Source organism: Zophobas morio, unplaced genomic scaffold (assembly GCF_036711695.1).
Source record: "Zophobas morio isolate AGI-343-1 ecotype UQ-CSIRO unplaced genomic scaffold, CSIRO_AGI_Zmor_V1 ptg000011l, whole genome shotgun sequence".
Lineage (NCBI taxonomy): Eukaryota > Metazoa > Arthropoda > Insecta > Coleoptera > Tenebrionidae > Zophobas > Zophobas morio.
In genome coordinates, this window is record NW_026972116.1 from 18,698,809 (window position 1) to 18,708,951 (window position 10,143).

General features: G+C 28.2%; 1 protein-coding gene across 3 annotated transcripts in view; it reads right to left on the bottom strand.

Moving 5' to 3' along the window:
* The window catches only part of LOC135127127 (uncharacterized), a 62,150-nt gene extending 52,494 nt beyond the window's left edge, over positions 1-9,656 (bottom strand). For all 3 annotated transcript variants that reach the window (XM_064053470.1, XM_064053469.1, XM_064053468.1), the window contains exon 1: positions 9,577-9,656. The gene's annotated coding sequence lies outside the window, so the exon portion shown is untranslated. The remainder of the gene's footprint in view (positions 1-9,576) is intronic.
* Between the last annotated feature and the right edge of the window lie 487 nt (positions 9,657-10,143).

Sequence of the window (10,143 nt, forward strand, 5' to 3'; positions counted from 1 at the left end):
ATGACTAGACAGATAATCTCCGAAAATACTAATATTTGACAATATAGTTTTTACATTTTCGGCCATTTTTCAACTATTTCCGAAAATTAGTTGACATTTTCTTGTAGATTTGGATATCCAGAAGTCATTTTCGGCTTTGTTTCTTCGGAAATTTCTACCATTTTTCCAAAATCGCTAATTGAAATTTAGCAGTTTTTTTAGCAACGTCAAAATAGCTCGCTATAAAAATTTTGTAGATAAAAAAGGAAATTATTATTAATTTTTGTTTTATAAAAATACAATTGTTTCAAGAATGTACTTTGTGGTTTTTATATATTTACAGAAATGTTTAAAATTTATTTATCTAGACAAGTCAGGACAGGTCAGCTCACCTTAGGTTAAGTCTAATTTAGCTAGTATTTGATATAATAAGATAAGACTGATCTTGGCACCTTTGAAATTTTCAGTGATTGATTTTATCCCATCTGAATGAAATAAATATGTACTCTTATACTGAATAGAAATAAAATTAATCGTTAGAATGAGAAGAGGGATTGTGGTGAAATTGTAGATATGTATTAGGAAAATTGTATAGATGGTAAAACGCTAATACTGTAGTAAATGTTGTTTAAATTTTATAAAATAAGATACTCCTGCACAAAATTCTATAATTTAAAATTTGTTCATTTGGGACAATAGAAAAGTCAGTTCACGTTAGGTCAAGTCAGGTCGGGTACATGAAATAAGAAATAAATTTTATAGCAAATAGTATAACAAAAACAACATTAGTCGTTAGAATGAGAAGAGGGGGGGTGGGTGGAGCTAGTACTTGCTAAAATAAGTTTGATTTTGGCAAATGACATACCTTCCAAGAAAACAGAGGGTGGGTGGGCGGGGCTAGTACTTGCTAAGATAAGACTGATTTTGGCAAATGACGTAACCTCTAAATATATAGAGGGCGGGTGGGCGGGGCTAGTATTTGATAAGATAAGATTGATTTTGGCACTTTTGATATTTTCGACCAATTGTTTCAAGAATGTACTTTGTGATTTTTATATATTTACAGATATGTTTAAAATTTGTTTATTTGGGACAATAGAGAAGTCAGGAGAAGTCAGTTCACGTTAGGTCAAGTCAGGTCAGGTGCATGAGATAAGAAATAAATTTTATAGCAAATAGTATAACAAAAAAAATACGATTAGCGTTTTTTTTTACTTTTTTCCCATCCTATTCTATTTATTAGTTTCCGCTCCCACTCGACAAAGGGACATAATTAGCCCCGCCCACCCACCCTGTCTCTTTTTCAGTGATTGATTTTATCCGATCTGAATGAAATGAATGTTCTTATACTGAACAGAAATAAAATTAGTCGTTAGAATGAGAATATTGTATAGATGGTAAAACGCTAACCAACAATAAGATAACGACATCTCCAAAATTTACACTAGTAAATGTTGTTTAAATTTTATAAAATAAGATACTCCTGCACAAAATTGTATAACAACATTTTTCAATTTTATTTCTGAATGCTGTGAAATCTTGCAAATATTTTAAGGTTATTGGAAGCATGGTAAATCGTTAATCAAAATTTCTCCGTCATCTTAAAGTTTCACCGAATTCTTCAAATTTTTTAGTGTTTTAGGGAAAAAATCTGAGGGTGGTTAATTAATTAATCAGTGCTCTCCTCTGAGTTGAGGAGTTAATAGTCGAATTTTTTCGAAGTATAAACATAAACAGTTGAATTTAAGCATGTACTGAGAAATTGAGTGTATCTACAATCTTTTCCCGTTGGTTATATTGAAATCTATTGAGGGGTGTTTATTTCATTGGGGTTATCACAAAATGAAAATCGCAAAAGCAAATTTTATAATTTTTCGAAAAAAATTGATTTATTCAATTTATTTGCGTTTATTTGACAAGATGAATAAAAAATATAAACTTGACATAGCCAATTGACACAAAAAAAAAACTAGATGTACTACGGAATTAAAGCGTTTGTTGGAATTTTCAATGTTACCACTGGGATCTATATCAATCAATACACATATTTCCTTTTTTCAATGATAACATTTCAGTTGTGGACGTTAAATATTTCCAAAAACTAAAAAGATCTCTTGATTTCCTGTGATTTTTTTTTTAATTAATTAGGCATATAATAATGTAAAATAATGGAAAATCAAAAATTTGCTAATCAGAGAAACTGGACAGGATTATATCTTACGTCAAAAAAGTCGAAGAAATAGGATAGAGATAAAAGCTTGTTGAAAGAAATTTTCCAGCCAAACATCTTTCAAACTCTATGTTTTTTGTACTTTTAGCAAAATATTTATGAGAAAATGAAGATCTTAAAAAGTCCAGCACGAAGCTATCATCCCACCTAAATTATTGGTTGCCTAACTATCCCACATCTGATTAAAAAGTTAGGTTATGAATTATATCCCCAGTTTTTTATATTGAGCTCAACATCAAACGCCATGATTGTGTTGCATTGAATGTCAATCCACAAATAGCTTTCATTTATTTTTTTGCGGTTTCGTTAAATGCGCATAGATCTAGTGACGTTAGCCACCCGAAGTATTATTACAACTATAATTAGATGAGTGAAACGCCAATGGTTTTATCTGCACTTTCCCAGTCACATTTATACATTAAAATTTAACAAACTCGCCAGGGAAAAGCAAGTGTCAGCAGTACGTTATGTGATTTTCTTCAATTTATTTTTCCGTTCGTTGTAATTATGAAAGACGATATAGAAAATTTATTCACTTCATAGACATGAAAATAGAGCTTTCTCTAAAGATAAAACTTCCACCTACTAGAGTGGTGATATTTTTCTGTCATTTGGACGTAAGTTTGAAGTAAACAGGTTCTCTTATCAGATATCTCCCTCTCAAGTTATGTTATTTCTCACTGTAGCGCATCATCAGAGATCAAAGGAACGTATTTTCAGGGTACATTTAGAAGAAAACATCTTGTATGATTTCTTATTATTACTTAAATATTTATGTTTGATGCTTTAATTTGCTTTTTATTCGTAAATGAAATTTATTGTGACAAATCGACTGAAACAGCTTTTTATTAACTTTGTATTTGTTAATAAGTACGCATGTTGTGTTGACATTTGAACTTCAAATACATTTTTATCATTATAAATTCACTTTGTGAAACTCAAATATTCATTATCATTATTTAGTAATGCCGCAGTAATTTTCACTACGATTGTGCTATTATAATGTAAATGTTATGCACCACAATTAACACTAGTGCGGATCGCGAGTTGCCTACTGAGAATCTAAAAATTTTTCTCACTCCAAAACTAATATTTTTGTGATTGTAAAAATCAGTTGACTGTTTTACTGTCATTATTTAAAATAAAAATTTAACAAATTTTTCAGGTTTTATTTTTTATTATTAGGGTCAGGTCTGAGTGTATTGTCGCTCCTAATATAATTCCAAACAAATCAAGGGTATTCTACTACTACACAATTCTCTAATATAATATAATTATTTTCCAGTACGATTGTTATCTGCGTATTCATGATGCCAACAAAATATCAAATAATAACGCAAAACGCAAATTATACATCCATTATTATGAACAAAAACATGAAATTTATTTTCAAACAAAATGTCACTGATTATTATCATTGCCAAATCTATTACAACCAAATGTCGAACGAAGTTCCTTTAACACAATATTCATTCAATTCCACTTACGTCGATATTGAAATATGAATTATAATTTAATGCTGTGGTTTACAACATTGACGTGCATACTAAAACTAGTCACCAGTTCAAAAAAAAGTACACGTTTCTATTTAATTATAAAAAAGGTAAAACACCAGCACATGTTTTCAGAACAGTAAACAAACCTCTAAAGCGAGTACTTTCACTCTTTATTTTTTTAACGACTTAAAAAAAGGTTAAAGAACACCTTTTCATCCCCTTTGTTTTAAAAGAAGCTCCCGTCGTAGTTTCGCCCCAAAAAACAAAGCGCTAATTAAGATTTTCCACGCATTTTCGGTGCATAAATTTCAGTTAATTTTCAATTTATTTAGCAACTTAGCGCCCAGTATATATCAGCGCTAATTATTATAAATAATGTAATCTGATTCTGATTAATCCAGCTCGCGTTAGCTAACTCTATTAGAACGAGCTTTCATAAGTGATGGTTATCTTAATTGTTTACTTTGACAAAAACGCCGGGCTTTATTAGATTTTTTTGTGTCTAATATATCAAAGAGAAATATTTTTTCGGGAGTCACTTTTGCGGAATTTAAATCAAAATCCAATTTACAGACGTATCACGCTCGACTTAAAAAATAAATAGACGGCAAGTTTGATATTCATGTCAAGAGTTTGATACAAAGTTTGATGCAGTGTAAACAATGATCAAATTCCAAGCAAAATAAGAAAAATATTGTTGGAAGTGAACTCTGGAACTGGGAAAATTATGTATGTAGTTGGACGAAATAATCGTCCGTTTTTCTCGAGTGTTGCGCACTTTGTTTTTCTAACGCCATTTAAATAACGACAAGTTCGATTCGTGCAAGAAATAATGTAAATATTGTTTCTTTATTTAGTAAGTTTATTTATTTTCCAACTTTTTTGCTCGGCAAACAAGTAATTACAATATTCAAATTCTTATTTAAATATTTCGCCCACACGATTTTCATACGGTGACTTATTTTCTGAAATAAATTTAGATTCTTTGGGTTGTCACGTGTATTAATATTTGAGGGAATTCTCTAGCTAGAAATTGTAGTAAGTATTTATTCTTTTGTTATGTAAATTTATTTTGTCCGACCACTTACGACATTTATTTTATCAATCAGTTTAAATGTTTGTCTTTTTTGTTGATTTTAGCTTTTCATTCACGAATTTTTGGCTTAATCGTAATCTGTAATAAATAAATATCATTACTTAGTTTTCATTTATTAAACCCCCATTCACAAAAATTGAGCAAATATTTTTTGTTGAAAAACACTTTTTTTATTTCAGTTGGCGTTAATTATCTTTAACTTATTAACATTCGTGAGAAATGTAATTAAATTTAATATTGCTAAAACATGCAAAATGTGTATTTGCATTGACCATAGATTTTAATTTATTTAAATTATTAATACAAATTTATTGTTGATTTATGCATTTAAAATAATGCATTTGCATTGAATGTAAATTTGTCATATTTTTCCAAATGCACAAAATCAATTGGCATCAAGAACATAATCCAATTTTAATTATTGAGCTTTTAAATAATTATAAATAACAAATTCGAGACACTAAATAACCATAGAAAAATGTTTAAACAGATACATGCTATGTATTTTATTATAATTTTTTTTTTAGCATTTTTAAACGATTAATTTTTGGACAATATCAAAAATAACCCAATCAAAATTTTTCTTCATCAAAAATTCTTAAAATGGTTTTAAACAACACTTTTAGCAATCGCTAATATATTTAATGATTACACTAGTTTACAAGGTTTTATATCCAAAGACAAAAATAGCTGAATCTAAAGGATTTGGGTTCGGGAAATTCAAATCTGAAAGCAGAAAAAATCTATCACGTCAGGTTTTTGAGATATTTATATAAACATACCCCGTATTTATTTTCTTTTATACAACTCTTGTAACGTTTTTATTTTTAAATATATATGAACATATAGTTCTTTGAGCAAATTTGTATCATTTTAAAAGATCATTTACGTAAATAAATAACATGAATGTCAATTTTTCAAGCTACTAGATTGTCATCAATGTTTTATTTAAAATTTTTCAAGTATTGATTTTAGAATAATTGGTTGCTTTTGATTTTTCTACGGGAAGTGATTATAAAAAATGTGAGGTTGGCCTCACACAGATCTTTTAAAATGATACAAATTTGCTCAAAGAAATACATGTTTATCTTTAAGAATAAAGAAGTTACAGGGGTTGTATCAAATAAAAGCAACACCCAGTATATATTATAAACATTATGACCGAAAATTAAAAATGATAAACAGTAGCGTTTCTTTTATTGACAGTACTGACAGTTTCTTTTATAATAGACCAACAGTAACACATTTTCGTACCAAAATCCTTGATACCTTCTTTTTAAGCATATTTGAACAGGTCTTGCTTTAGGTACTATAATTTTACCATAAACGTAACAAAACTGATTTGCACTTACTTTGCACGATCTCGAAGACATTTTTTATGCGACAATGGTGCATTAACATGAATCAATTTGACACTAACGCGAAGGTAAGGGCAAATTTCATTATTTTTGATTTATGAAAAAACCTGACGTGATAAGGATAATCCGTTTTTGGATTTGGTATCAGTAAGTAATTTAGAAGTAAAAAATATTTTTTTTATTTTTGGATACGAAAAAAAGTTTAAATTTGTAAACTAGTGTGTGGTTGTTGAATACAAAAATGCAGGTTTTTCTTTGAGGTTGATCCGTCGTCTGTCTCTCATTTTTTTTTTTTATATGAAACTTTAGCTTCTCTTTAGAATTAATATAGAAATCACAAAATGACAAGCAATATATTTTGTATCCTAAGAATTGACAGCGTAATTTGACAAGTGATCTTAGAAATGTTAACTAAATTTATTTAATCATGCCCTTCAGAGAGTTGATGACGTTATCTTAGAAACATTTAATGTATATTTATTGATAAACATGTCTTGAGATGTGGTATTATTTCAATAATACGCATTTATTTTTTGTAGACAGTGTTTCAAAAATTAATTTTCCAAAGTTATAAAAAACAGTAACTAATGATCAGTGTTAAGTTATAGATGCAAAATAAATTATCCTCACCAAAAAAAAAAGATATCACAAATGTAAAATTGATTATAAATTCCATATGACGTCATAATTCAAAAATTAATCTCCACTTTTGGAAATATTAACGGGTTTAAATGATTGAGAACAGGTTATCATTAACAGATTATTAATTTAAATGCGATAGAAAAAAAAACGTTTAAACAGATACATGTTATATATTTTAATTATTAAGGTTACATTTAAAACCACTGTATAAAAAGTTTTCTTTTCAATTTCTATTAATTTTTGGAAATTATCAAAAATAGCCCAATCAAAATTTTTCTTCTTACCAAAAATTATATTATTCTTAAAATTTTTTAAACAATACTTTTAGCAATAGCTAATATTTAATGATTATTTGGCACTGTTTGTAGAATACAAGACTGCAGGTTTCTCTTTGAGGTTAATCCGTCGTCTGTCTCTCATTTGTATTTTTTCATATGAAACTTTAGCTCTTCTTTAAAATTAATATAGAAATCCCAAAAGGGCAACCAAAATTTTGACTTTTTATATCCTAAGAATTGACAGCGTAGCCTGTATTATTTCAATAATACGCATTTATTTTTTGTTGCACGGTGTCTCAAAAATTAATTTTCCAAAGTTATAAAAAACAGTAACTAATGATCAGTGTTAAGTTATAGATGGCAAAATAAATAATCCTCAAAAAAAAATTAAAAAAGTAAAAAAGATATCACATAAATATAAAATTGATTATAAATTGCATATGACGTCATAATTCAAAAATTAATCACCACTTTTGGAAATATTAACGGGTTTAAATCATTGTTTAATAGAGAATAGATTATCATTGACACATTATTAATTTAAATGCGCTAAAAAAAATGTTTAAACAGATACATGTTATGTATTTTAATTATTAAGACTACATTTAAAATCACTGTATAAAAAATTTTCTTTTAAACGATTAATTTTTGGAAAATATCAAAAATAACCCAAGCAAAATTTTTCTTCTTACCAAAAATTACATTATTCTTAAAATTTTTTAAACAATACTTTTAGCAATGGCTCATATTTAATGATTATTTGGCACGGGTTATCGAATACAAAAATGCAGGTTTCTCTTTGAGGTCGATCCGTCGTCTGTCTCTCATTTGTATTTTTTTATATGAAACTTTAGCTCCTCTTTAAAATTAATATAGAAATCACAAAACGGCAACCAAAATTTTGACTTTTTATATCCTAAGAATTGACAGCATAATTTGACAAGTGATCTTAGGAACATTAACTAAATTTATTTAATAATGCCCTTCAGACAGTTGATGACGTCATCATAGAAACATTTAAGGTGTATTTATTGATAAACATGTCTTGAGATGTGGTATTACTTCAATAATAGGCATTTATTTTTTGTTGCACAGTGTTTCAAAAATTAATTTTCCAAAGTTATAAAAAACAGTAACTAATGATCAGTGTTGAGTTATAGATGACAAAATAAATGATCCTCACCAAAAAAAAAGATATCACAAATGTAAAATTGACTATAAAGTCCATATGACGTCATAATTCAAAAATTAATTACCACTTTTGGAAATATTAACGGGTTTAAATGATTGTTTAATAGAGAACAGGTTATCATTGACACATTATTAATTTAAATGCGATAGAAAAAAAAATGTTTAAATAGATACATGTAATGTATTTTAATTACTAAGGCTACATTTAAAATCCCTGTATGAAAAGTTTTCTTTTAAACGATTAATTTTTCGAAAATATCAAAAATAACCCAATCAAAATTTTTTTTCTTACCAAAAATTATATTATTCTTAAAATTTTTTAAACAATACTTTTAGCAATGGCTAATATTTAATAATTATTTGGCACTGTTTGTAGAATACAAGACTGCAAGTTTCTCTTTGAGGTTAATCCGTCGTCTGTCTCTCATTTGTATTTTTTTATATGAAACTTTAGCTCTTCTTTAAAATTAATATAGAAATCACAAAACGTCAATCAACATTTTGACTTTTTATATACTAAGAATTGACAGTGTAATTTGACAAGTTATCTTAGAAACATTAACTAAATTTATTTAATCATGCCCTTCAGACAGTTGATGACGTCATCTTAGAAACATTTAAAATGTGTATTTATTGATAAACATGTCTTGAGATGTGGTATTACTTCAATAATACCCATTTATTTTTTGTTGCACAATGTTTCAAAAATTAATTTTACTAAAATTATATAAAAAAAAACATTAACTATAGTCAGTGTTAAGTTATAAATAAATAAATTATCCTCATCAAAAAAAATAGAAAAAAAACATATCACGTAGTAAAATTGATTATAAATTGCATATGACGTCATAATTCAAAAATTAATTTCCACTTTTAGAAATATTATCGGGTTTAAATAATTATTTATATTATATAAATTTATTCCATTATTGTGTAAAGTATTAATCGCTTTTGGAGCATTGAATTCATTTACAAAATTAATTGCTCCTGAAAAAATTTTGACAAAGACAACCGTTTAAAAAAAGCATAATCAAAATTCAAAAGTTCTTACACATTGTTTGCAAAAATATTTTTTGATTTTTTGAACAATAGAAATTTTATTCATTAGCAAATTTATTCAAAATGCGTCAAAAAACTTTAATTTCATTTTCATTCCCTACACTTTTTCAAAATTATCTCTTCGGCCATGCATAAAACTTCATTAATTTTCATTATTTGCAACAAGCTTTTAAATCAAGCAACATTTATGGATATTTTTTGATTTTAAGAACAAGCTACGATCCGTCAAAAATACGAAAAAACTTACGATCTCGCTGTGCTGGCACTAGTCGGAAGATCACCTGTTGAAACTTTGGATATGTTGCGATGAGACTGTTTGACGTCTCCTGTGTGAGCTTTTATAGGAGTTTGCGGACGCACGCCGGCGCCCCACTGCAATGGGGGCGGCTGCAACGAGTGCCATTTACACACCTAAAATATTGTTTCGGCGATTAGCATCAAACCAATTATGACAAGATTTAAATCGTCGTTGTTTCTAAACGACTCCCGTCAACAAATCCTCGTTATTTCCTCCGGGAATTCCGGAACAATGCGTGTACGACGAAACGGTGATATCACGTTCGTTCTTCTTAATTATGGATTAGGAGGTGTCGGGTAAGCGAAAATTCACTTTTTGTGGAATACGAATAAGATTAAGATTAACCGGCTGAAATTATCCCGCCGAATTTCTATGTAAATTTGAATTTCTGGTTTTGTTACTTCCGGTGCCGTGGGAAGCGGTTATTGTGAAGAGTTTTAGTGCTTAATGGCTGTTAGATATGTATTGCGGAAAGTTAAAAGGGAAAATTGGAAGTTTTAGCACGTTTGTTATTCG